This window comes from Agelaius tricolor, unplaced genomic scaffold (genome assembly GCF_023055355.1).
Source record: "Agelaius tricolor isolate 1412-34295 unplaced genomic scaffold, bAgeTri1.0.p SCAF_21, whole genome shotgun sequence".
Taxonomy (NCBI): Eukaryota; Metazoa; Chordata; class Aves; order Passeriformes; family Icteridae; genus Agelaius; species Agelaius tricolor.
Window position 1 is genome coordinate 5577419 of NW_027269281.1, and position 25965 is coordinate 5603383.

At 45.8% G+C, this 25965-nt stretch overlaps 1 long non-coding RNA gene across 1 annotated transcript in view; it reads right to left on the minus strand.

Annotated features, from left to right (window-relative positions):
• The window catches only part of LOC139598928 (uncharacterized), a 567429-nt gene that overhangs the window by 527078 nt on the left and 14386 nt on the right, over positions 1-25965 (minus strand). The gene's annotated exons all lie outside the window — the stretch shown is intronic.

A 25965-nucleotide genomic window follows, 5' to 3' on the forward strand; every position in this document is an offset into this window, starting at 1 on the left:
CTGTGTCCTGCCACCCATGGGGGAGCGGCTCATAAGAAAACCCAAACAAAATTTTCACTCTTCAGAGCCAGTCTTGAAGGCACAGAACATAATATTCAACATAAACAGAACACATGAATGGGGATACAAGCATCATAATGTCACCATAGGACAAGCTGTGAAAAAAAATCCACTGCTTTTTTTCCTCCTCCCCCCCCCCCTTCACTCTCAGATCTAGTTTTAAAGGTGCAGAACTTATTTATGGTCTAAACAGATGGATGGGGATACAATTCAGCGTCCTAAAGTCACTCCAGGACACCTGGGGAGTTCCCTAGATCTTCCTTAAATGGATATATTGACCTCACACTTGAGAGAAGCCGTTTCCAAGGGCTGCAAGTTGCTCCTTCCTTTCCAATTCCTGTTTCAATTTCCCAGTCTTTAGCAAGGAATCCCAGCTGTTTGGCTTCATGACCTTCTAACTGTAGACTGTTGGCCCCATTATCCCAGCATCAAAGCAGCCAGGCAGAAATCTGCTCACCTGTCTGGCAGCTGTAATCTTTATGCATGTCTCAAAGTTCTAATGAGGTCACAGACTGAATAATTTTGGTTTCCTGTTTGATTGACCTCACTACTTTCAATTGTTTTGTTGAAGGGCCTGCCTCTTGATCTAACCCCTCCTTTCCTACTGTTACTTCCACTTTTTCTTCATCTTCTTCTTCTTCCCTTACTAATTGGTGTTATGGGCCTTTAACTTGCCTTGTCCATTTTTTTGGTTTTGCTACTGGGGCAATAACTGTAGTTGCTGTGGTTTGAGTCCCTGTCTCAGGCATTGTGTCCTCAAACACAGTTTGGGTTTCTGGCTCAACTACAGTCATCTGAGAGTACTGAACTCTGGCTCTGTAGGCACAGACCAGGCCCCAGTATAGGGCGAGAAGCTTCTGTTTTTTTGTTAGGGTAGGCAAGGCACACTTCTATCAGTTGGGGGGTCAGTTTCTTAGGGTTGTTTTCCTGTTCAGGTCTAAAATCCCAGGTGATAACTGTCACTGTCATATTTTCTGAAAAATCTCTTTGCCCAGGACTTTGCTCCTGGGAAGCTGAGAAGCCTCATAGAAAAATGAAAACAATAATTATCGGATTTGCTTCTCCTGTGTTTTGATGCTTTGGAATGTGGTTTGGAGATTGTTTATCCAACATGAGAATTGTTTTAACTTAATGATCAGTCACGATCAGGCTGTGTCGGACTCTGGAGAGACAGTCATGCGATTCATTTTTATCTTTTAGCCTTCTCTCTGTATCCTTTCTGTATTCTTTAGTATAGTTTTAGTATAGCATTCTTTAATATAATGTAGAACATAAAATAATAAATTAGCCTTCTAAGAACATGGAGTCAGATTCATCTTTCCTCCCCATGACAGGGGACCCCAAAAATACCACAGATAACTGCCTTAAAAACCTGCCCAAATCCTTCCATGCACCCTACCACCAACGAACTGGATGCCTCAGGGCAGATTTCAATAGCTCCTCACCTAAAGTTTGTTTCCTCTTACATCAAGATGACAACAGATTCCATGAACTCCATAGTGTATCAACAGTATTAGGTGATATTAACAGTATTAAACAGCTTATATAAGGATGAACAATGACCAAGGGAATCTGCATTATAAATGCATTCACATCAATCTCAGGCAGGGAGATGGAAGTGTATTCTCTCATCATCCAGAGAAGATAGCTCGCCCAGCATAATGAGGCCATCAGTGTAATGGCAAAGCACAGAGCCATTGTTTGTGTTAACATGTTCTGAAACTCAGCAAAATAGAGATAAGCAGTGCAGCTGACAAATGCCATGTGCTGCACAGGAATCTACTACTCGATAACTACTATTTACCATTTACTATAGCAGTACATATATATATTAAAAAAAATATCTATAACTGCCTTTATGTTGTCCCGTGTTTGGGTGTCAAAAAAAGGGTCTGTAGTGGGTTGACCTTGGCTGGGCACCAGGTTGCCCACCAAGCTGCTCTATCCCTCCCCTTCCCAGTGGGACAAGGGAGAGAAAATAAGATGGAAAACAACTAGTAGGTTGAGATAAGGCGGTTTACTAAAGCAAAAAAAGGAAAGCAAAAGTTTGCATCTGCATAAGCAAAGGGGAAAAGTTAATCTCTACTTCCCATCAGCAAGCAATGTTCAGACACTTCCCAGGAGGCAGGGCTTCCACACACGTAGTGGTTTGTCCTAAAGGCAAACACTGAAGGATCAGGAATGGCCCCCCACCCCTTCTTCCTCTCTCCCTTAGCTTTTATATCTGAGCTGATGTCATATGGTATGAAATTTTCCTTTGGTTAATTTGAATTAGCTGGCCTGGTTGTGTCCCCTCCCAGGATCTTGCCCACCCCCAGACCCTTGATGGGGGGTGAGGGGAAATGTTAGAGGGACAGCACTGCTCAGCAGTAGCCAAATGACTGGTATGTTATCAAGATCCTTGCAGCTCTGAATGCAAAGCACAGCACTGTGAGGGCTGCTAAGGGAAAATGAACTCTCGGTCAGACCTAATACACTGGACCAACCTGCTTATGCAGCAACACCGGAGAGTGGTGCCAACTTGCCCGATGTGCCAGCTGGGTAAGAGTTTTGAGACAAGAAGCCTTTGTTTGCTCTGGTTATTTAATTTATTTTTCCCCTCTCTTCTAAGCAATTTCGTCTGGTTGCACTGTCTCTTGGGCTCATCTGGGGCAGGGGGAATGTTCTGCCTTGTCAAGTATTAATTGCAGCAGAAGAAAAACATGCTGGCCAAGCAAAGAGCTGGGGTGGAGGTGAGGAGGATGGTGGGAATAGAGGTAATATCTTTTTTGGATGGATGAAGTGCTTGTGCTTGTGCTTCGCTCCTCACCCCAGCTGCTTACAGGTGTGGAGCTTGGGAGGAAGGGAAAGTAGAAGGCAGGCAAGGCAGCGGCCAGCGTGGGATGTTCCCTGGCAGGCCTCTCATCCACTTTGTGCAAGCATGGATATTTAAGTCACAATCAGTAGCAATGTCATGATGATCCTGGTCCCCCTTTAGTGCAGGGACATAGTAGCAAAGTACTCAAGGATAGTTGTATTGGGTTTGTATGGCCAGGTTTTAGTAATGGGGGGCTACAGGGGTGGCTTCTGTGAGAAGCTGCCAGAAGCTTCCTCCATGTCCATCAGAGCCAATGCCAGCTGGGTCCAAGACGGATGTGCCTCTGGTCAAGGCTGGGCCAATTAGAAATGGTGGTGATGCTTCTGTGATAACATATTGAAGAAGATGAAGAAGAAGAAGAAGAAGAAGAAGAAGAAGAAGAAGAAGAAGAAGAAGAAGAAGTTATTGTGCAGTTGTAATTGTGGCCAGAGAAGAATGGGGTGAGAATATGTGAGAGGAAAAACTCTGTAGACACCAAGGTCAATGGAGAAGGAGGGGAAGGAGGTGCTCCATGTGTCAGAGCTCAGATTCCCCCGCAGCCCGTGATGAAGAACATGGTAAAGCAGCTGTGTCCCTGCAGCCCATGGAGGTCCACAAGTGTCTTGGGTTACAATGAAAGCTGTAACCAAAAGTACATATTCTACTACCATCTACATAAACTGAAAAAATGGGTGTGACAGTGTTCTTTATATTCTCTATGATTCCACCCTGATAACTCCCTCCAGGGAAGCAGCAGTCACCCTGGAGTGGCCATCTCTGCTAATGGGCCATCAAGGTCTCACTGAATGACTCAGAATTAGATCATCCCATTGTGAGATACCCTGCCCTGGCAAGAGGAACCAAACATTTCTACCTGTATATAATTGGAGGCTTGGAACACCATGATACTACTACCACTGGATTCCCAGAGGACAAGAGCTATTGATAATCACCACTGGACCTCCAGAGAAGGACCAGGTTCTACAGGATCACTGCTTCTACAGGACCACATCCATCACTCCAACAGGATTGCAACCACTATTTAATTGGACTGCTAACACCACCCTGACCAACAGGGTGACAGGTCATATTCTGACTTTGTCAGTCTAAGCCAGTGTTTCTGTACTATTGCCTTTCTTGTAATTTTCCTATTAAGTTGTAGTTCTGACTTGGAATCTCTCACAACATACTTATGTGGAATTAATTCCTCCCACTGGTTTGCCCTCAAACTAGTACAACAAGGGAGCAGATATACACCTACAGCCTGTGAAGGAGACCCAGGCCAGAGCAGGTGGATGCCTGAGACGAGGCTGTGAACCCATGGGAGGCCCGTGCTGGAACAGGCTCCTGGCAGGGACATGCAAACCCATGGAGAGAGGACCCCATGCTGGCTCGGGTTTCCTGGGAGGACTTGTGTCCCTGTGGGGGACCCAGACTGCAGCAGCCTGTCCTAGAAGGACTGTGCCCCATGGAAGAGCAACCCACATGGCAGCAGTTTGTGGAGAATGGTTGCCTGTGGGATGGACTCATCTTGCAGCAGTTCACGAAAAACTGTTGCTCATGGGATGGACTCACGCTGGAGTTCATGGAGAACTGTGTCTCATGAGAGGGACCTCACAGCACAGCAGGGGATGGACTCCTGTCCCTGAGCAGGGCAGCAACAACTTGTGATGGACTGACTGTAGCCCCCATTCCCCATCTCCATACACCATTGAGGGGAAGGAGGTAGAGCTGGGAAGGAAGGAGGGGTGGGGGGAAGGTATTTTTAAGGACTGTTTTTACTTCTCATTATCCTGCTCTTATTCTGTTAGTAATACATTCAATTAATATATCTAATTTAAGTCTGTTTTGCCTGTGATGGTACTTGATGAGTGATCTCTCCCTGTCCTTACCTCAACTCATGAACCCTTTGTTATATTTTCTCTCCCCTGTCCAGCTGTGGAGGGGAGTGATAGGGAGGCTTTGGTGGGTGTCTGGCATCCAGTCAGTGTCAACCCACTACAGGCAGAAACAGAGATATGGGTGCTGCTGGTTTTGGTGCATTCTTTCTGGTCATAGAACACTTTGGGTTGGAAAGGACATCTAAAGGACATCTAGTCCAAATCCCTACCATGGGGAGGAAGAACTTCAAGTAGATCAGGTTGCTCAGACCTGTTTTGGAGAGATAGCCAAAAACTCCACAACTTTGTGAAAGTTGTAAAGCCGGTATGTTTATTACAGCCTGGGATGGAGATTACTCTCCTTAAAAGACATGCATGGAGTTTACTCTCCTTAAAAGACATGCGTACCTCTTGGAACTTCAGGTCCCTTTTTATCCCCCTCTCAAATACATATGTATACTATTTCACAATAGGTTCATACATATTCATTTTTACGAATTTCGGGTGACATTTGCTGCTAGTTCTTTACCGGAAAGAATTCCTAGGTCAGGTTGACCTGCTTTCACAGCAGTCTCTCTGTCTCTCTTTATCACCCTTTGTCTCACTTCCCCCCTTTTCTAGAAAATAAGTGAATTCTTTTACTTACTTAATGCAAACCCCTACGACAATAAGTGTCTCTTAGTGCTTTACTATGTACGTTTAATAAGGAGGTTAACACAGCTACTTGCTGTAGTATTCTCCAATTCCAAATTAGCAATATAATGGATAATCCTAAACTTATTTCAACTAATATTAACAAAACTACAATGGGATGGCACAACTTATTCAAGATTCCATTTGCAGTTGGTGACCACCCAAAGATCACATCCCACCAGTGATGATCTGCATTTTGTTTTATTCTTTGTAGAATTCTGGTTATTTCTTTTATATCATGTTGGACAGTAATTAAGGTTTTCTTTCCACTTTCTTGGATTTCCTTCAAGATCCCCAGTAGGTCTTGGTGCTTAATTAATTTTTTTACCAATGTAAGGTCCATCCCAATAGGGGTAGGTGATAGTTTGTGATACATTGTATAATTGGTTTTAATCAACTGGTGGGATGTCACTGGGGCCAAGTACGAAAAATCACACCCGATAATCTTAACAAAATTACAAATACAAAAATTAGAATGATTTCTACTAGACAAAATAACATCGTTGCTATCAATTTTTACAGCAGCACAAGCAGTTCTCAGGCACACACACCCTTTTCCAGTATATACGAGCACAGTTTTCTGGTCAGTGACTTGATGAACTTTGAAGTGGCAAATACTCTGTTCAGTGTCTAGACACACATTCTGGGCATTAATAGTATTGCTTTCACAAATGAATCCCATCTGTTCTCTAGTAATGCAGGATTTTAAGTTTACTGTTTGCCACTTTTCATCCACCTTTCGTGCCCATACCCTATGTTCTGAAGGGCAGAGTACTGTTTTTACATTATTTAATCCTAGTGCAATGATGGGGTGGATAACGTAAACAGTGGCATTACGTATGGTAAGCACAAAGGCAGTGGCCACATTAGAAGCAGGATCATAGGTGAAATTTACCATAGTCCACCAGGATTGAAACTTCCGTTCAAAATCAATTGCATTATCCCAGACAACTTTCCGAATTTCAGCTGGAAAATTACCTTCACCCCCTTCCTGTATGATCAGAGCTGCTGTTGCCTGCATCCATAACTGTGCTTGTATACAACTGAAAGCTAAAGACACATTATCTTGAACTGTACTAAGTGCTTCTACTATTAACCTGTGGTCTTGGTCCCCGGCCTTTTCCCACTTTGGCAGTACTTTTGAAATCTGCCACTGGCTAGTTCCTAATGCCAATAGAGATGACTGTAAAGGCTGTTTCAATTTTGTTAGGCCACCTGCTGCAGTGGCCAGTTTATTCATCAGTATTTCTGAATCAATTCCATTTAAAACTCCCAATCCTGTCCCTAATATCCCAGTTAGATCCTTTCTTATTCTGCTCCTGAGGTATACCTGTCTTTGTACCCACATTGTCCAGCCCTCAAAGGATGTTCTTAGGAAAGAGGAGCAGGCTGGTTGGATTTTTGAAATGTTAATTTGCATTAGCAACTCAACACGTTTGAGAGACCATTCTGAATTGAACAACAGTTGTTGTTCACCCACATTCCTCACTACGTAGGGGCCTATTTCATACACTTCAGGTTCAAGTTTGGGTTGAGTCTGAACTATTTTAGTACTAGTGTGGGTTGTACAAGGTCCCGCTGTTGTAAAAAGTGCAGTGTCTATTTTAAATTTAAATGAGAGTCCGATAGCATCTCGAGCCCAAAGGCAAGTCACTTCTACAGGCTGTATTAAGGTGAAATTACACCAACAGTCTGATTCACTTAGGCTATCACAAACTTCCTGGTGTTTGTATACACCAGGAGAGGTTGAGACACTAATTGCATCTGGTCTCTCATAAGCCGTCCCATTGACCACTCAGCACCCTACTTTGATTTCTTCTCCTCTGACCCCTTGAAGTGTCCACAGTTCCTGTTCCTGCCATTCCTGCTCCTTATATACCTGATTCCCATGGATTACTACAGTGGATAGGTTTAAATCTTTTATCTCAGAAAGTTCTCCCATGGATCCAGTATACTGATTAAAAGCCTGGGACCAAGGCCATTCAGCATCGCTTTGGATAAAGGTACTCTCTAGTTCTAAAACTTCAGTTATAATTACATACAAAACAATTCTATAAGTGAAAGTATGAACTACCCCCAACCTCAATATACTCATACTCATTTTGCCCAAGTAAGTTTTAATCTCAGTTCATTGTCTCCTGGTGTCACTCTCCAAGGGGCTTCTGGGGCTTCTTCACTCGAGAGTGATGGATCCAGGCATTCTGCTCCTTGATCTTGATTGCAGTGAAGGTGGTGAGAAGCACCTGGAACAGTCCCTCCCACTGTGGTTCCAAAGTCTTCTCTGTAAGAGACTTAACATATACATAATCTCCAGGCTGTATGTTATGTACTGGCCCATCTAACTTCCTGCTCCGAGTTCCAGCCACGTGTTTCTCAATTTCTCTGAGCTGTTTGCTTAAAGCCACCATGTAGGTGGCCAATGTTACCTCCCCAATGTGGGTGGACATTCCCTTTTGTATTCCATATGGTCTTCCATAAAGTATTTCAAAAGGACTCAGCTTTTCTTTAGCCCGAGGTTTAGTTTGAATTTGCAATAGTGCCAGTGGAAGAGCTTGGGGCCAGGGTAGATTAACTTCCTGCCCGAGTCTTACAATCAAATGATTCATTTTCTCCACCTGGCCGCTTGATTGGGGGCGGTATGGAGTGTGAAGTTCCCAATCTATGCCCAGGTGGCTACTAATCTGTTGCACTATTTTGGAAATGAAATGTGATCCTCTATTTGAGGCTATTGTGGCTGGAACTCTGAAGCGTGGTATTATTTCTTGTAATAATACCCTGGTCACCTCTCGAGCTTTGACAGTTCTGGTGGGGAATGCTTCTGGCTACCCTGAAAATGTATGTGTCAATACCAATAAATACCGATGCCCCCCTTTCCTTGGGAGTTCTGAAAAGTCAATTTGCCACTGCTGTCCAGGCCCATGGCCTCTCCCAATCTGACTGAGTTTCGGCCTGGGGGTATTTTTGGGGTTAGTCTGGAGGCAAAGATCACACTGTCTGGTCACTTGAGTAATAGTGGCATATAAATTCCTAGCAACGATTCTTTCAATCAAGTAGGTGTATAGAGCATCTATTCCCCAGTGTGCTTTCTGGTGTTCTTCCTTACTAGTGATCACAATAAATGGGAAGGGATTACCAGCTTCTTTTCAATTGTAGCCCACCCTTCTTGGTTAAATGTCCCTCTCTGATCTTCAATTAATTTTCTATCTCTCCAATTCTGAGCTCACTCTTTGATGTGCCTTAATATGCATAATTGCTACCTTTTCAGGCAGCTGGACTGCTTCTAGCAGCTGGATTATCTCTTGTGCATGTTTGATGTTCTTTCCCTGTGAGATCAGCAGTCCCCTCTCTTTCCAGATGGCTCCATGTGCATGCACGACTCCGAATGCATACCTTGAGTCTGTATAGATGTTTATTCTCTTTCCTTTTGCTATTTCTAAGGCACGGGTCAGGGCAATTATCTTGGCCTTCTGCGCAGAGGTGCCTGTTGGTAAGGGTCCGGATTCTATTACCTATCTGCAGGTGGTCACTGCGTATCCAGCATGTCGCTTTCCTCTGGCAACGTAGCTACTCCTGTCAGTGAACCATGTCTCTGCAGCATCCAAAGTGTCCTTTAAGTCTGGGTGGCTGGAGTAGGTAGCTTCAATGGTCTCCAGGCAATCGTGGTGTACTGCTTCTCTTTGATTTCCACTGAGAAAGGAAGCTGGGTTGACAATATTAGTCACTGCTATCTCTACATCATCTTGCTCTACCATGATGGCTTGGTATTTTAGAAACGTCTGTGGTGAAAGCCAGTGGCTGCCCTTTACTTCCAGTACCGCAGATACTGTATGGGACACTAGCACAGTCATTTTTGTCTGAGGGTAAACTTGCATGCCTCTTAAATATTCAGCACGACTGCTGCTACAGCTCTGAGGCAACCTGGCCATCCTTTGGCTGTTGCATCTAGTTGCTTGGAGAAGTAAGCAACTGCCCTCCTGTATGGACCCAAGTCCTGAGCCAGTATTCCCAGGGCAATTCCCTGTCTTTCATGGGAAAATAGAAAGAATGGTTTACTTACATCTGGAAGTCTCAAAGCTGGAGCTGACATGAGGGCACTCTTTAGCTGGTGAAAGGCCTGTGTGGTTTCCTTTGTCCACTGGAGATCTCTGTTTCCATCGGCAATAAGAGCATAGAGGGATCTGATAAGCAGTCTATAATTATAAACTCACAGCTGGCACTACCTTGCCATGCCTAAGAAGGTTCGGAGTTTCTTTATTGTCTGGGGTTTTGGGGTTTGGCATATGGCTTCTTTGCGAGCCTGCCCTAAAGTCCATTGCCCAGCACTCACCTCATACCCCAAGTAGATTACTTTCTCTTTCACTACCTGTGCCTTTTTCTTTGATACTCTGTATCCTTGGAGTCCTAGGAAATTCAAAAGGCTTACCGTCCAGGCCACACATGCTTCCCTCGCCCGAATGCCTACTAGAAGATCATCCACGTACTGCAACAGCCTTTCTTCTTCCTGTGGAGCTTCCCAGGACTCCAGATCTTTTGCAAGTTGCTCCCCAAACAGACTGGGGGAATTTTTGAAGCCTTGGGGCAACCTTGACCATGTGAGCTGTGTTTTGTGCCCACTTTTAGGGATTTCCCATTCGAATGCAAAAATTTTCTGTCTAGCTTCGTGGATAGGGAGGCAAAAGAAGGCATCTTTTAGGTCTAAAACAGTAAACCAGGTTAGCTCAGGTGTTAGACAAGTTAACAAAGTACGTGGATTGGCTACCACCAGATACAAATCTTCTGTTACTTTATTGACAGCCCTCAAATCCTGTACTATCCGGTAGGACCCATCAGATTTCCGAACAGGTAAAATGGAGTATTGAAATCAGATTGGCATTCTTTCAGTAACGCTAACCGCAGAAAATTTTCAATTATTGGGCTGATTCTTTCCCTGTCTTCTTTCTTTAGGGGGTACTGCTTAATTCTCACTGGTTGTGTCCCTTCCTCGAGCTTAATTACCATAGGGGAGGCATTTTTCGCCCTCCCTGGTACATCAGAGGCCCATACCTTGGGAAATACTTGACTTAGTATCTCTTAATCAATTTCCTCCTCAATTTCAATAGTCGTTAAGGTTAAACTTAATACCTCTTTGTACTTTTGATCATTCACCTCCAGAGTAACCTCTCCATTTTTGTTAGTAATGGTTGCTTGTAACTGCTCCAATAAATCTCTGCCTAAAAGTGCCTTTGGTGAATTGGGCATGTACGAGAATTTATGAATACCCCATCGTTTTCCCAATTTATACCTCAAAGGTTTGCAAAAATATGCCCTTTCAGACTAGCCAGTTGCTCCTTGCACTACAACATAATCATTTTCCACAGGTACTAAAGCTTTATTTAAAACTGAATATGTAGCCCCTGTATCAACCAAAAATTCCACCCTTTTCCCTTCTTCCCCCAGTCTCGTTGTTATAACCAGTGAATCCGCTGGGGCAGAATCCCCCGGTCGTCCTCAGTTGTTTTGTACATGTGCAGCCACTTGTTGGTCACCTCGTCTCCGTTCTGGGCATTGATCTTTCCAGTGACTGGTTCTTTTGCAGATTGCACAATGGTTCCTGCCCAGCCGAGGTGGTCCTTGTCTGGGTGGTCCCTGAATGCGTTTTCTTTGCCTTTCCTCCTGTACCACTGCCACCAACTTTTTCATTCCTTGTTTATATCCTTCTTCCCGGTTACTAAATACCCTCCAGGCCTCCTCTAGCAAGACTTCGAGATTTCTCCATTCCGGTCCCCGATGTTCTGAAGTTTACATCTAATATCTCCAGCAGACTGCCCCAAAAATGAATTAACTAGTTGATTCATCCCTATCTCAGACCCCGGATCCAATGATGTATGACAATGCATAGCATCCCTTAAATGCTCTAGAAACTCAGATGGAGTCTCAGAAGGCCCCTGCTTAAGGGAATATAAGGCAGACCAATTTATGGTTTTTGGAATAGCTCTTTCCACCCCTGTTGCTATCCACTCTTGATAATCTGCTAATTTCTTTACCTCTGCTGATACATTAGGATCCCATCCTGGGTCTTGGAGGGGGAAATATTCTTTTACATCTAGCTGCTTGCTCTTGCAGTGATCCTCTGCCAAAGTCCCTGGTGTCTTTCAGATCAGCTGTTTTTCCGTTTCAGTGAAAGCATCCAGTAGTAACTGGATGTCAGCCCAATCTGGATTGTGTTGCTTGATAACATATCGTAGATGTTTGGCAGTAAGTATCGGATTGATACGATAATTCCTAGCAATCCTTTCCCATGCCTCTAAATCAAGAGTGGTAAATGGCACTTTAATCATTAATCTCCCTCCTTCTGGTCCCACTGTCTCTCGCAGAGGGGCCTGTAACACTTCTTGCCTCCTAGTTCTAGATGCAACTGGACTGTCGGGGGCGGGGGTGGATTCTAGTGGATGTGCCTTCCAAGCCTGAGTCCTCCTTCTTTTTCAGGAAGTCCCCTTCCTCTTCATCCTCATCCTCAACCTCCCTCCTCCTAGGAGGAACTTTCATCCACTCAAATGTATCTCGTTCTTGCTCCTCAGAATGATAAACTTTGTCTGATCTCATACACCATTGTCCTATACTGCATGCTGAACAACAACGTTTGATTTGCCCCCTCTTTGCCTTGTTTTCCTTTTCAAGGGCCAAGACCAGTGGGTCTGAGGGCAGTCTGATCCCACAGTCCCTTTGTCATTCTTGGTGATTTCTTAAAACAAAAAACAGATCAGCATATGAAACCTCATCCCATTTACCTTCCCATCTTTAAAACAACATTAACTGCAATAAGGTATTATAATCTAAAGTTCCAGTGGGTGGCCACTTCGCTACATCCTCTAACCTGTATAATGGCCACCAGCGGGCGCAAGATTGGATTAGATCTTTTTTATTCTCAGAGCCCCCCCTACTGGTGACTTCCTTCCAGTGGGCCAAGATGCACCCCAAGGGGCTAGCCCGAGGAACTTCCTAGCTCTGGTTAGTTCCCATTATCTCCTTCTCCTTGCCCTATCTGGCTTCCACCCAAAGCTCTCTTCACAGAGATTCACAGTAGTTTTCCAGTCTTCCGCCCACACACAACTCCAGGTGGCAGGTATCAGATGTGATTTCCCCCACACAAGCTTTAAGATCTTAGGTTGATCAGCTTGATCAGGAAACTTTAATTTACACTCGGGGCATATGCCCTGATGCTTATTAGAACAGCAATACCAGCGTCTCTCACAAACTCCGCACTGCAATAATACCCACGCAGCGTGCCAGCCTCTGGATGCATCAAAGGGTCTCAGGAATTGCCTGCAGAGGCAGGCTATTCTGTTTATCACAGGGAACTCTAAATCCTCTATGGCAGGTTGTTCCCAGTCCAGACTTACTATAGTACCAGCTGAAGTCCAATAAAGCCCCTCTAAATGAACTCGTTTGTCTCCTCTATCTATCCAATAATTCACAGGATTCACAAACTCCCAGGGGTCAAGTCCAAACCACTGGGGCAGAGGAACCCCTTGGGTTCGTCTAGCCGTGGTAAAAGCATGCACAATCTACAACACAATTCACCACCTTTACTCAATGAACGTCCTCACCCACGCTTCTCAACTACTTGCTCTACTTCTCTGCTGGGCGCTCCCTGCCCCCACAGCCTTCCCCGGCCGGTGCCTCAGGCCTCACTCGGCCCCTTCAGTCACGGGTAGAAACCGCCCCGCACTGTAGATATACTCTGTTTTGTACACCATGCACTTGCACGATTACAAACACAATGCATTAACTACACAATGATACAGTGTCCGGACACCACACAGACATACACACGCGCGCGCGCGTGCGAGTCCACTCGAACCCACCCCCAGGGTTGCTAGCAGCCGCTCTATCGACAGTGAACTCTCCCAGTCGCTCTATCAACTGGGCTCACAGGCTGAGCACCCAGACGTCTCTGAGTGACTTATTCAGCCGTCCTATCTCTCTTTTCCCCCCGGGGATCCCTCAATACATACCATATCCTCCGCACGCCAGCAGGTCCTTGTCTGTCTCCGCAGGAGGCAAGCCGATATGAGCGGAGCTCCTCCAGGAAAATCCTGGGGCGTGCCTAGGAGTCTGTCTGTTCTCCCCTGCCTCTGCAGGGAGAGAGATGGTTCCTTCTGGCTGGCTTTGCAAGAATGTTTTGCAGAGATAGCCAAAAACTCCACAACTTTGTGAAAGTTGTAAAGCCGGTATGTTTATTACAGCACCGGACACATGTGGAGATTACTCTCCTTAAAAGACATGCGTACCTCTGGGAACTTCAGGTCCCTTTTTATCCCCCTCTCAAATACATATGCATACAATTTCACAATAGATTCATACATATTCATTTTTACGAATTTCGTGTGTTATTTGCGGCTAGTTCTTCTTTATCGGAAAGAATTCCTAGGTCAGGTTGACCTGCTTTCACAGCAGTCTCTCTGTCTCTCTTTATCACCTTCTGTCTCCCCCCCCCCCCCGCCCCCCCCCCCCTTATCTCTGTCCTTCACTGAAGCAGTTTCTCTGAGCCTAGGCTTTTGCAGTCAGGCTACATAGCTATGTTTTCTAACCACAGACTCAAAGAGGTATATTTCACCTAAATCAAAATCGATTTCTACTCTGGAGAATTTCTACTCTGTCTCAGACCCCTGTCCAATCTGGCCTTAAACATTTCCAGGGACAGGGCAAATAAATTCACCTGATAAAGAAGGGATATAGAAGAGGCATTTAATGCCTTATCCCTTGAATTCACCTTCAGCAATACCAATGTATTCTAATTCTCTGCTCAGGTGTTGATGGATGGGGCCTGTTTGGGTTAAATATCTGGGAATGTTTAACATTCCCCATCCCTGGAATAGTTCATTCGAGTGTAGTTATTCTTCCTTACCATGTATAAATTGAAATTGGACTTGATATCAAAACAGTGTAAGTACATCGATGGACCACAAGTGCTGTAAACAGTAGCTCATTCCTTTAGAATCATCTGACACCACGACTTTGTAGCTGTTTATATACAAGTGTCAATCTTACACACCCACTGACCTAACTGAGTTACTTGCGCAGAACTCATGGCAGTATTATATAACTAGGTCCTTGCTGGTTTAGATTTAAATATTTATATCCCATTACCTTCAATAATCCCAGCTCAAATCTACTGTACAGGCAATCTTGAAAAGCTGTCTTACCATCTGCAAACTGAGCAGGTTTGAAGTGCAATTTACCAAGATATGCACTGTTGTCATTTTTCTGAGTAAAGCTGCACTTTAAAATACCCTGGCAAAGTTATGCTTACACCAGAAAAGTCCTCACTGTGAATGGGTATTTTCAATACTGTTTGCAGTTACCATAAACTATTCTTAGACCTAAATTATATAAAATCACAATGTATTTTCCACACCTTTATACATCTCTCCAGTAAATACATGTTGCTGCTATTTCATTTACAAATCAGTTGTTTGCTTGCATATTGTTCATTGATGTTTTACTGTTGTATGACAATTTTTTCTTGCACCGATGGAGTCAAAATGAGTTAAATTCTGCTGTATCTGAAACTTTTAAAGGAATACTCTCAACTCTGACTTTAGTTTTGTTAAATTTAAGTGATGTTAATTTTCAGTTCTGCTATGTTTCAATTCTGTACAGTTCAAGTGATGTTAAGGTTCAGTTCTGTTAAGTTTAAGTGTTGTTAAGTGATGTCAAGTTCTGTTAAGCTTAAGTGTTGTGAAATTTGAGTGATGTTAGGTTTATGTTCTGTTAATTTGAAGTTCTGTTACATTTAAGTTCTGCTAAGTTTAGGCTCTGTTAAATTTAATTTCTGTTAAGTTTAGGTGTTGTTACATTTAAGCAAGGTTAAGTGTTGTTCAGTTCAAGATCTGTTATTTTAAGTTCTGTTAAGTTCTATTAAGATTAATTTCTGTTCAGTTTAAGTAATGTTAACTAAGTTCTGTCAGGTGTACTTTCTTTTACATTTAAGTGACTAAGTTTCAATGAAGTTTTTTTGAAACATGCTCATCTAAATTACAAGACGCAGTTCTTTTGTTATAGAGATAAGAGGGAACCAACTGAAATAATTATGATGAAGAATTGGTAAGCAACTATTTAAGAATATAAGATAATAAATTGTGCAAAAATATGTCAAGATGTGGTTTATTAGATCCTTGATTTCATCCAAGAGTCTATGGGTATACATGTTTTGCATTGGTCAATTGGGATAACTATTCATAACAGTTTTTACTGGTTTATCTTCTATAGGCAACACAGAAGAATGAGTAACAATTCCAAATTATGGCTGTTATTAATTGTAAGCTGTTTAGTGCTTTCTTTCTTGCTTTTATTTTGCTTTAATGTCATATATGCATGGATGTGTGGAAAAATATCTCGACTTCTTAGAACAGTTACTGCTGTTGTATTAATGATTTTGGATATGCCATTATTGTCATAGCGTGAATTCACTGACTTCTTATAATGGGCGTTACCCATAAGATATTATTTGATGTTACACATATGCATTCCTTTGGTTGTTTGCAGTTTGTTCATGGTACCATTTACTACTTAGGATAAATTACAAAGCCAGCTGCTTTACAAACTTTCACATACAGTTGTGTAGCTATCTGCAAGACATGTATAATTCTAAGAAACCTTTCCAACTGCTGTTAATAGAGGGTTTCTTGTAGGATATGGTAGGGAGACCCTTCCAGTTAAGGCTTTGGCTCTGGCCAAGCCCTGGCTCTAGCTGGTCAGAAGTATGCCAACAGACCCAGGTGTTTCTGCAGTAAAAATGTAATCAGGTCACTTTGACTTGCAGATTTGGGCTTATAACAGCTGGACTCCCTTTCAAGGTAAACTTGTAAACCTTTCCCAGGAATGGTTCTCTAGGTCCTCATTGTGAAACAGGGCTTGCCAGCTATTGCAGACTCTGGGTGATGGGACAGTATTTAGGCAACTGATGATGTATTGTTCCAAATCACTTTCTCTTGTGTGCTACTGATGATGTGTATTACCTTGCTTATTTCTGCTTGGTGTGAGTTTATTGCTTTACCACATGTATTGTCTTACTTTTATGTTGCCTTCATGTTCATAGTGTTGTTGAAAAACAAAAAAGGGGAATATGACTCCTCAAGAACATTTAGATAATGCAATATTTACACTAGAAATTTTGAAAACAGATCATCAATTTTGATCCCCAGCAGAGCGATACTGCTCTGAAGATTTGCACATGCAGAACCAGTTTCTAAAAGTTTTACATAAGTATCCACAATTTGGCGTACAATGGCAGGCCGAGCTGATTTACTAACCTAGGAGAGAAGGTATGCCTGTGTTCTATTGCCAATAGGTCTAAAGTGGTTACCTGCTCGTCTGGACCAACATCGATCACCTCCGAGAAGATGAGGACCAGTGAGAGGAAAAATTACCTAATCACCATCCAGCCCTTGTAGCCCAGGCAGGAGCAAGGGTAGGACTGCCAGGAACATGGCTGTGTCTGAAGGCTTATGGAGGCAGCCTGCCAACAGAGGCCTTGTGGTCCCACTGCACCCACCATCATGTTAGTCTGTTGCTGCTGACCTTCTTCAGTAATTCCCTGATCCATGCTTCCAGAAGGATATTCAGTAATGTCAAAGACAGCATTTCTAGCTAATGGACTTCCTCTGGCCTAAACAGCACAGCCCCTGAAATCCAGCCATGTGAGCTTTGGAACAGTAGCCATTTACTTCCACTTGTTGGGGATATCGGACACTATCTTTTTGTTTTCCTATGCTGCAGAACTCTCTGTCAGTGGCATAGGTTGTATTAGATGGGTTTTTATTGATTGTGATCTGTATTCCATGTATCTTATCCTGTGTCCAGCAGATGACCAGTAAAAGTCTTAATAGGATAATGGCCTTACAGGTCCAGACTTTTTGGCATTAGGGTACATGAACCCTTCACACAAAAAACAGAGGAAGGGGAAGATATTGCATATAGGTAAAACCTTACAAAATGAGGGCCTTGTTACCCTTGTAAAATCATGGCCCAGGCCTGTGTCACAATCCACTCATACAAGCAGGGGTTGTGATGGTTCATTAACTGATCTAAGAGTGCAAAAAACAACACAGAGGGGATTTCAGTATCAATCAAAACAAATGCACCTTTTATTGAGTGCCAACAGCAAATGTGACAGAAGGCTTAGAAAGGAGAATAAAGGATAGAGAGAGGAAGAGAAAGACGGGAAAGGGGTATAGCTACCAGATGTAGAGACAAAATCCTCATGGACCAGGCAATAGATCTGCCGTGTCACGTTGGGAAGAATCTCGAAGTCTTGGTTAACTCAGGTGTCTGTTATAGTCCTCAGCCGAGGGGGAAACAGGTAAATGACAATGAAGAATAAGTCTATTGAAAATGGATACGGACAGTCCATGTTCCAAAACAGAATAAGTCAATCTCAGCAGTGAGCGGGACCCATTGTTTCAGGACTGGTTTCTATGGGAAACCAGTCTTGGTCTGTTCTATTGCACTAAATAGTTTATTTAGTTGCTGTTTTGCACTGGGTGATTTGAAATTTGCACTGAGTATGTTATGTCATGTAGATTGTTATTTCCCTTCTCCCATCACATGGTCTCTCCCTCATCCACCCCTGTGCCCTATACCCCCTGGTGGTTGGGCCCCTGGTTACTCCTCCCCTCACCCCTCCTCAATGGTATCCCATTGGCTACAGTCCTCTTCCCCTGCCCCCATTCCCTCGGGTATAAAAGTCCCCTGCAAGAAGGAAACGGTCTCTTTTCTACCTGGGAGGTCTCCAGAGTCTGAGGCGTCCCTTCCCAAGCTAATAAACAGGACACTCGTTCCCACATGGAGAAGAGCGTTTCTCGTCTTTTGCTTTCATTCATGTAAGACCGTGTGGGCCAGGGTCCATAGCTAGCCGGAGTGGATTCAAACAACAGTCCGAGAGACACGGTGGCTTCTTACAGGTGGCTCCCTATGTGGTCATCTCCCACAACAGTCAGCACGAAGAAGCTGGTAATTCACATGAGTGGATTACATTAGCTTTTGGGACTTTCACCTTCCTCTGACTTCCTCGTCGTGTTTTTGTTGGCAAGAAGGCTAGAGTGTGGAATCGGGACTCCGCCATGTCCCCGGCAGACCGATTTCGGACAAGGACTTCTTTGTAGCTGTCCCAGCCAACCAAAGTCCCCAGGAGGGGTGAGTATTCCCCATGAGTGGTAGTGGGACCCTGGGGGGGGGGGGCCCAGAGGGTGGGGGTGAGTTCCCAATGCAGGAAAAGGTCCGGTCCCGAGAGTGAGGGTTTGTGTGTCCTGTGGGTCTCTTTTGCGACTCCGCGCAATCGAATGCGGGCGGAGCGGCTCCAGCACTGCGGCAGCACCTGCGCGTGGTTCTGGAGGCTGCGTGGTTCCATCGGTTGGGTTCCCACGGCATGCAGCTCCAAGAAGCGGTGGCACCGTCGCGCGCATCATGATTCAGTGGCGCAGGCGAGTTTCGCGGTAATCTCAGTGGCGCGGTCAGGTTTCAGCGCGTAGAAAGTTCGGGCAGTGGGAGAGCAGCTACAGCTTGTGTTTTTGCCGTGTGCGGTCGCGTCCGGGCAGCGGCGGACCCTGGCAAGCGGCTGCAGACTGGCGCAGGCTGCTCTGAGCACCCGCGTGTCGGCCACATGGTGCAGGGGAGCCGGCAGCTGCTGCCCGCCATTTTAAAAGCCGAGCGCTTTGCACATAAGCAGTTTCGTCTCCCCAGGAGAGGAGGTGGAGAGAGGCTGCCCGGATTCTTTCTCGGATTTGCTGTGGACTCACTGCTTTCAGTTTTTGTTTGTGCTGGCTGTAAGGAAGGTAGATTGAGTGCTGCAGAGAGCAAACAACATCAGAATGGGTGCAAAGTTTTCTGCAACACAGAGAAGCATTTATATCTAGTTTTAGATACCCTAAGTAGTGGAAACGTTACGGTTTCCAAAGCAGTTTTGAAACGGTTTGTTTGTTGGATATCTTTTCATTTCCCTCAGTTTACCCAGCAGAATGTTAATTCTGTCTCTGCCTGGGACAAAATTGGAGCCTTTTTAACAGCGAAAGTGGAACAAGGAGATGGGACAGTGTCTCAATTTTTCCCTGTGTTCCTTGTGATTCAGAATTAAGTGCTAAAGAGGGATATAAAAGGACAGCCAGAGCAAATCTCCCCTCCCGCGGCTTCTCCTACCCCTTCTCCCAAACCCTCTGCCCCTGAACTGAGAGAGACGAGCGAGGCTCCCTGGAAATCACAGGGTACCTGGCACTGCCACTGTTTCCCTGGCCTCCCACCTCCCTCTCAGTACCCTGGCTCTGGCAGTTGTGCGCAGGCTGACAGAGCAGCTTCCCTGCACCCTTGTAACCTAGTTCCTGTTACCCCGATTTCGCGTTCTCACCCCCCTTTATCCCCAAAATGGCTGGCATTCAGGATACAGATGACCGTATGGTCAGAGGCCAAAATGGTGGCACCCACGTGTTTCAGCCCTCAACTTATCCTTCTTCTCCCCAAAATCACTTTCGCCCACCTGTCCCCTCCCCCAAGCCCTTCTGGTCTCCCAACCCCTTCCTTCCCTTGGACACTCCACCCCCTCCCTTCATGTCCCCACCCTCCATGATGTCACCCTGTAACCCTGCCCCTGGCTCCCACGGTTGCCCCTCCCCCTTGCCTGTTTCTGTTTCCCATGCCCCCTTGCCCTGGTCCCAAGAGGGTGGGGCCGAGGGCTAGGCGGTTGGGCCCCTGCCTGGTTCCCACGGGGGTGGGGCAGGGGGAGGGGATGTCCCCCTCCCAGTTACTAAGGCACCGGGGTGGGGGGGGCAGAGGCAGGGGGGGTACCCCTTCCCAATCCCCAAGGGGGTGGGGTGAGGGGTGTTTCCCCGCCTGCTTCCCAAGGGAGTGGGGCTGAGGTGGGGGTTATTCCCTTGTCTGGTTCCCATTAGGGTGGAACTGGAGGAGGGGGTGGTCCCCCTGCCGGGTCCCATGGGGGTGAGGCTAAAAGGGAAAACCCTGGGGTTCAAAACCGGGAGAAAGAAGTAATTCCCTTGGTAGCCCCTGTTCAATACACAGGTGGTAGAAGCGGCCCTAGAACCTAAAAGCCCTTCTCCTATCAGACAAAGTGCGAGTTATGTAAAAGTCAATTAGAATTTGAGAGAAATAGTGAAATTTTTAGAGGCATGATGAGAGCTACATTAACATCCCTTGGATTTGTTCCTACTGACATTGTAGATCTTTTCCGGTGCCTGCTTACCCAGTCAGAGTTTGATCTATGGGAAAGCTCCTGGAAGATATCTCTCAGGGATATCTTGGAGGAACTTAAGCAAACCCCTCAGGGTGCCAAAGATTTAGAAAATAATAACATCACTTATGAACATCTGTGCAGCGAGGGGGAGTGGGCTAAGCGTGAGGACCAAGCTCGGGTGTTATCAAAATTCATTCTAGATAAGATTTCAAAGGCTGTGGATAAGGCTTTTAACCAGCTACCAACTGTTGAAGCTAGTGGTCATTTCCTTGACATTAAACAGTCACCTTCAGAAAGTTTCTTGCAGTTTGTCGACTGGCTCCGTTCACAGGTTGAGAGACAAATACGAGACCCCCCCAAGACACAAGTAAAGATAGTGAAAGAGATGGCACAGAGGAATGCCAATGAAGTCTGCATCAGGGTGCTCCTGGGACTGCCTCTCAACTCCCCACCTACACTGGCAGGGATGATCGAAGCGTGCGCTAGGAAGGCAGAACTGTGTGCTACACAGGAGGCGTGGTCAAGACTGACAAACCCAAAGACTGTGGCAGTTGTATCTCCAGGAGTGAGGAGGCAACAGATGTCACCAGAGCAACTTCAACATGTCATTTGCGTCAGATGCAAAAAACCAGGACACTTTGCTCAAGACTGCCCCCAAAGCCAGCAACAAAAGACACCCTTCACACCAAAAAACTAGGACATGAGCGCGCACACGCCCTGCGCCACGACATAAATGCAGGGAAATTCCCTAAGGAGAAAACCTCCCTCAAAACAGAAAGGTGGGAAGAACAGGATGTGGGATGCGGGAAAGCAAAATAGCTGTATACAGGATAAAATCTGTCTGCCTCACAAGTGTTTCAAGCTTGTGACCACCAGAGCTTTTGTTTTCAGGTCTACCTAGTAGATGGTCATTGGAGTGGACCTGCCAGAGGACTCACAGAACTTGACAAAAGATCGCACGAGATTGGAGAGTAAGTACTTTGTTATTGGGGACACGGCACACACACCCATGGAGATTGAGGTGGCTCCCATGACCATCAAGGGGGACATACCTAACCACATTCTCCTGGCGCGCTGTCCACAGCCACCCTTCTATTTGGCCAAGGGGCAAATCATAGCCCAGGCCATTCCTGTTCCATCAGAAATTTCAGTAGATGACAAAGCACCGGGTGTCTACTGGGCAGAAGTAGGTGGCGAGGATAAACCCATTATGGGAGGCAACCTAATGCGTGGAGGAGAACATCTCCACGTGGAACGGTTGCTTGATATGGGGGCAGATGTGACAATCATACCTGAAAGGTTGTGGCTGTCACATTGGGATTTGCAGCCCGTGGCTGGTCAAATCCAAGGTGTAGGAGGAGTCACATTGGCAAAGATATCAAAAAGGGTTGTGCAAATTGAGGGGCCGGATGGAAAATTGGCCAGTGTACATCCGTTTGTCACTGATTACAAAGCTCCCTTGTGGGGAAGAGACACCATGTTGCAGTGGGGGGTCAAACTGGTCATCCCTAAGACACCCCAGGATTTTTAGAAGTGGCCACTCTGTAGTGCTCTGCCCACAAGTTAACATGGCTGGATGATAATCCAGTCTGGGTATATCAGTGGCCACTCAGCAAAGAAAAGTGGAAGGCACTCGAGGAGCTTGTAGAGGAACAGTTGGCTAAAGGACATATGGAAGAGACAACCAGCCCTTGGAATTCCCCAGTCTTTGTAATAAAAAAGCCAGGAAAGGGTAAGTGGTCGCTCCTCCATGATTTAAGAGAAATAAACAAGGTGATTGAGGACATGGGGTCTCTCCAACCAGGGATGCCCTCCCCAACGATGCTCCCCCAAAATTGGCAATTGGCTGTCCTAGACATCAAGGACTGTTTCTTCCATATTCCCCTACACCCGGAGGATGCACCACGGTTTGCCTTCTCGGTTCCTACCACCAATCGAAAAGCCCCAATGAAGCGCTACCACTGGAAAGTATTGCCTCAGGGCATGAAATGCAATCCATCCATCTGCCAGTGGTACGTGGCTTCATTGCTGTCCCCAGTGCGCTCCCAGAAAAAAGAAGCAATCATCCTACACTACATGGATGATGTGCTTGTGTGCGCCCCTGATGACATAATACTCCAAGACACACTTGACCTAGTGGTTAAAGTTTTAACCTCTGCTGGATTCCAACTGCAGGAAGACAAGGTTCAGAGGATGCCACCTTGGAATTACCTGGGCTTGCAAATCACTGTGCAGACCATTGTTCAAAAGAAATTGGAAATTAAGAGTGATCCCAAAACCCTAGCAGATTTCCATTCCTTGTGTGGGTCTTCAAACTGGGACAGGCCTTGGCTGGGCCTCACCAACAGGGACCTAGCTACCCTTCTCAATTTGCTGAAGGGAGAGAGAGAGCTAGCCTCTCCCAGGGAACTGACCCCAGAGGCAAAAACCACCCTCCAAAAAGTGCAGAAGGCTTTGGCCGAGAGGCAGGCTCATCGTTATCAGCCCAAGCTGCCTTTCAAATTCATTGTTTTGGGGAAGTTACCACACATACATGGGTTGATATTCTAGTGGATTGAAAGGCAGAAGGATTCACTCTTAATCATAGAGTGGTTTTTCCTCTCCCATCAGCCATCCAAAACCATCACATAGCCACAGGAGCAGATAGCTCAGCTGATCCGGAAGGCCAGGGTAAGATTGCGTGTGCTAGCTGGTTGTGACTTTCAGTGTATTTACCTTCCAGTCAAACTTTCTAAGGAGGGGAGGAACTCTCCCGAGAGGTTGACCAAGAAGATGCTCGAGGACCTGCTCCAGAGCAATGCCAGTCTCCAGCTATCTCTGGACAGCTACAGTGGACAGGTATCAGTCTACGCCCCATCACACAAGCTGTTCAACGAGGAATTCCACCTCATTGCTCCTGAGATAAGGAGTCGTAGGCCACTAAAGGCACTTACAGTGTTCACTGATGCATCCAGAGCATCCCACAAGTCGGTGATGACTTGGAGAAATCCCCAGACCCAGAATTGGGAAGCTGATGTTGAGTTTGTGGAGGGGTCGCCCCAGATCGCTGAACTGGCCGCAGTTGTGAGAGCCTTTGAGAAATTTTCAGAGCCAATTAATTTGGTTACCGATTCAGCCTATGTGGCGGGAGTAGTGTCCAGGGCGGAGCGGGCAGTTCTCAAAGACATCGAGGATGAGCATCTCCACAGGTTGCTCTCAAAACTAATTTATTTAGTTTCGCAGCAGGAGCACCCATTCTATGTGATGCACGTGAGGTCACATTCCGATTTGCCAGGCGAGATCGCAGAAGGTAATTGCAAAGCAGATTCCCTTGCCGCCCCAGCAGAAATGGCACGCCTTCCAGACATCTTTCAACAGGCAAAGCTAAGTCACCAACAATACCATCAAAATGTTCCAGGTCTAATCCGTCAGTTCCAGTAAACGCGAAGTCAGGCTCGAGCCATTGTGGCCACCTGTCCCAATTGCCAGCTTCCGGCAATGCCATCACTGGGTGTTGGGGTTAACCCCCGATGCCTTGGGAGCTGCGAAGTGTGGCAGACAGACATCACACACATTCCCAGTTCTGGTCGTATGAAATATGTACATGTCAGCATAGACACATAGGTGCAGTTTATGCCTCTGCCCACACAGGGAAAAGGGCTGTCCATGCCAAACAACACTTGGTGCAAGCCTTTTCAGTGTTGGGGATCCCTAGGGAGATTAAGACTGACAGTGGCCCAGCGTATGCCTCCAAGGAGTTCCTAGAGTTTTTCCAGCAGTGGGGAGTGGAGCATAAGACAGGCATTCCCCAATCCCCCACAGGTCAAGCTGTGATCGAGTGTGCCCACCATACACTCAAAGAAGTCCTGGCTAGGCAGGGCAGTTCTGCAGCATGGATGACACCACAACAAAAGCTCTGCAAAGTCTTGTTTACCGTCATTTTTTTTAATTGTTCATTTGAAAACATGAATCCTCTAGTAATACTGCATTTCCATAATAACAAGCAGTTTACGTTGTCACAGTGTCCACCAGTTCTCATTAAGGACCCAGAAACTTGAGAAACCAAGGGTCCTTATGAACTCGTCACCTGGGGGCATGGTTACGCGTGTGTATCTACCCCCTCAGGCCCTCGATGGATACCCCAAAAGTGGGTAAAACCTTTCATCCCCAAAAATCCAGCTCCAGCAGACGGGGATAAGAAGCAAGCAGCTATCGCCTCCAAGAGAAGACGCCGCTGGAAAAAGAAGGAAGTATCTTCCTAAGAGAGTTAGCTGCATTCCGGCAGACCCATGAACTTGTATGTGTTTTTTAAAAAATGTTTTTTTTCCTTTGTAGGACAGAAAATCTACCTCCTACCGAACCTCACGATGAGCCCTGTCCGAGTTGTCATCCTGTAGACGCTGAGCAGTCTCACAGCTGCGTGGATCGTTCCTCAGCCACGCCAAAACATCTGGGTGACCCTGGCACAGACGCTCCAACAGGAAAATATATGCTTGTACACAGCAGCAGCGAAAGACCCAATGTCTACCTGCCTGGTAGGGATTCCATTGCAAGCTGGAGAATTCACAGACAATTTAGATACACCTATACCTTGAGATGAGGGACTACATTTTGTTCGTCACGAAAAAGAGACCAGTGTGTTACAAGAGTTGTCTGCTGACTATTTCTGTACTACTTCATGAGATATGAGCCACAAGGATATCAGGGAAGGGGTTGCAGGAGCCCACACATAGTCCCACCCAGCAAATGGTACAAACAGATAACTAACAGAAATAACGACCAGGGAAAGGCTGGGGAAAGGGCAGGGGCAGATTAACACCCAGCAGGGAAACCTTTCCCGCTGACAAATGGTACAAGCAGATAACTCACAGAGATAACGACCAGGGAAAAGCTGGGGAAGGGGCAGGGGCAGATAAACAGTCTGCAAGGCAGGATATTTGCTTGCTTAAGCTTAATAGGGCACAGTTTGCAAGGCAGGATATTTGCTTGCTTAAGCTTGATAGGGCACATATTGCGTTAATCATAAGATTTTGGTAATTTTCCATGGAAAAGTCACCAAATAAGGACATAGGGTGAAGAAGACGCAGCTGAGGAAGACTCTGCAGCCTTTTATCACCGACCACCAGGAGACAGAAGGATGACCCTCTAGCAACAACCAGCGCAGGCGCAGAGAACTCCGAGATAACATGGACTCCTGAAGGATGGAGAGGATAAAAGGACTGAATCAGAAACTAGTTGGTGCGGCAGTAGGTGGAGCTGAGACTCCCCTGTCGCCCAGCGCTGAGCCTTTGCTTACG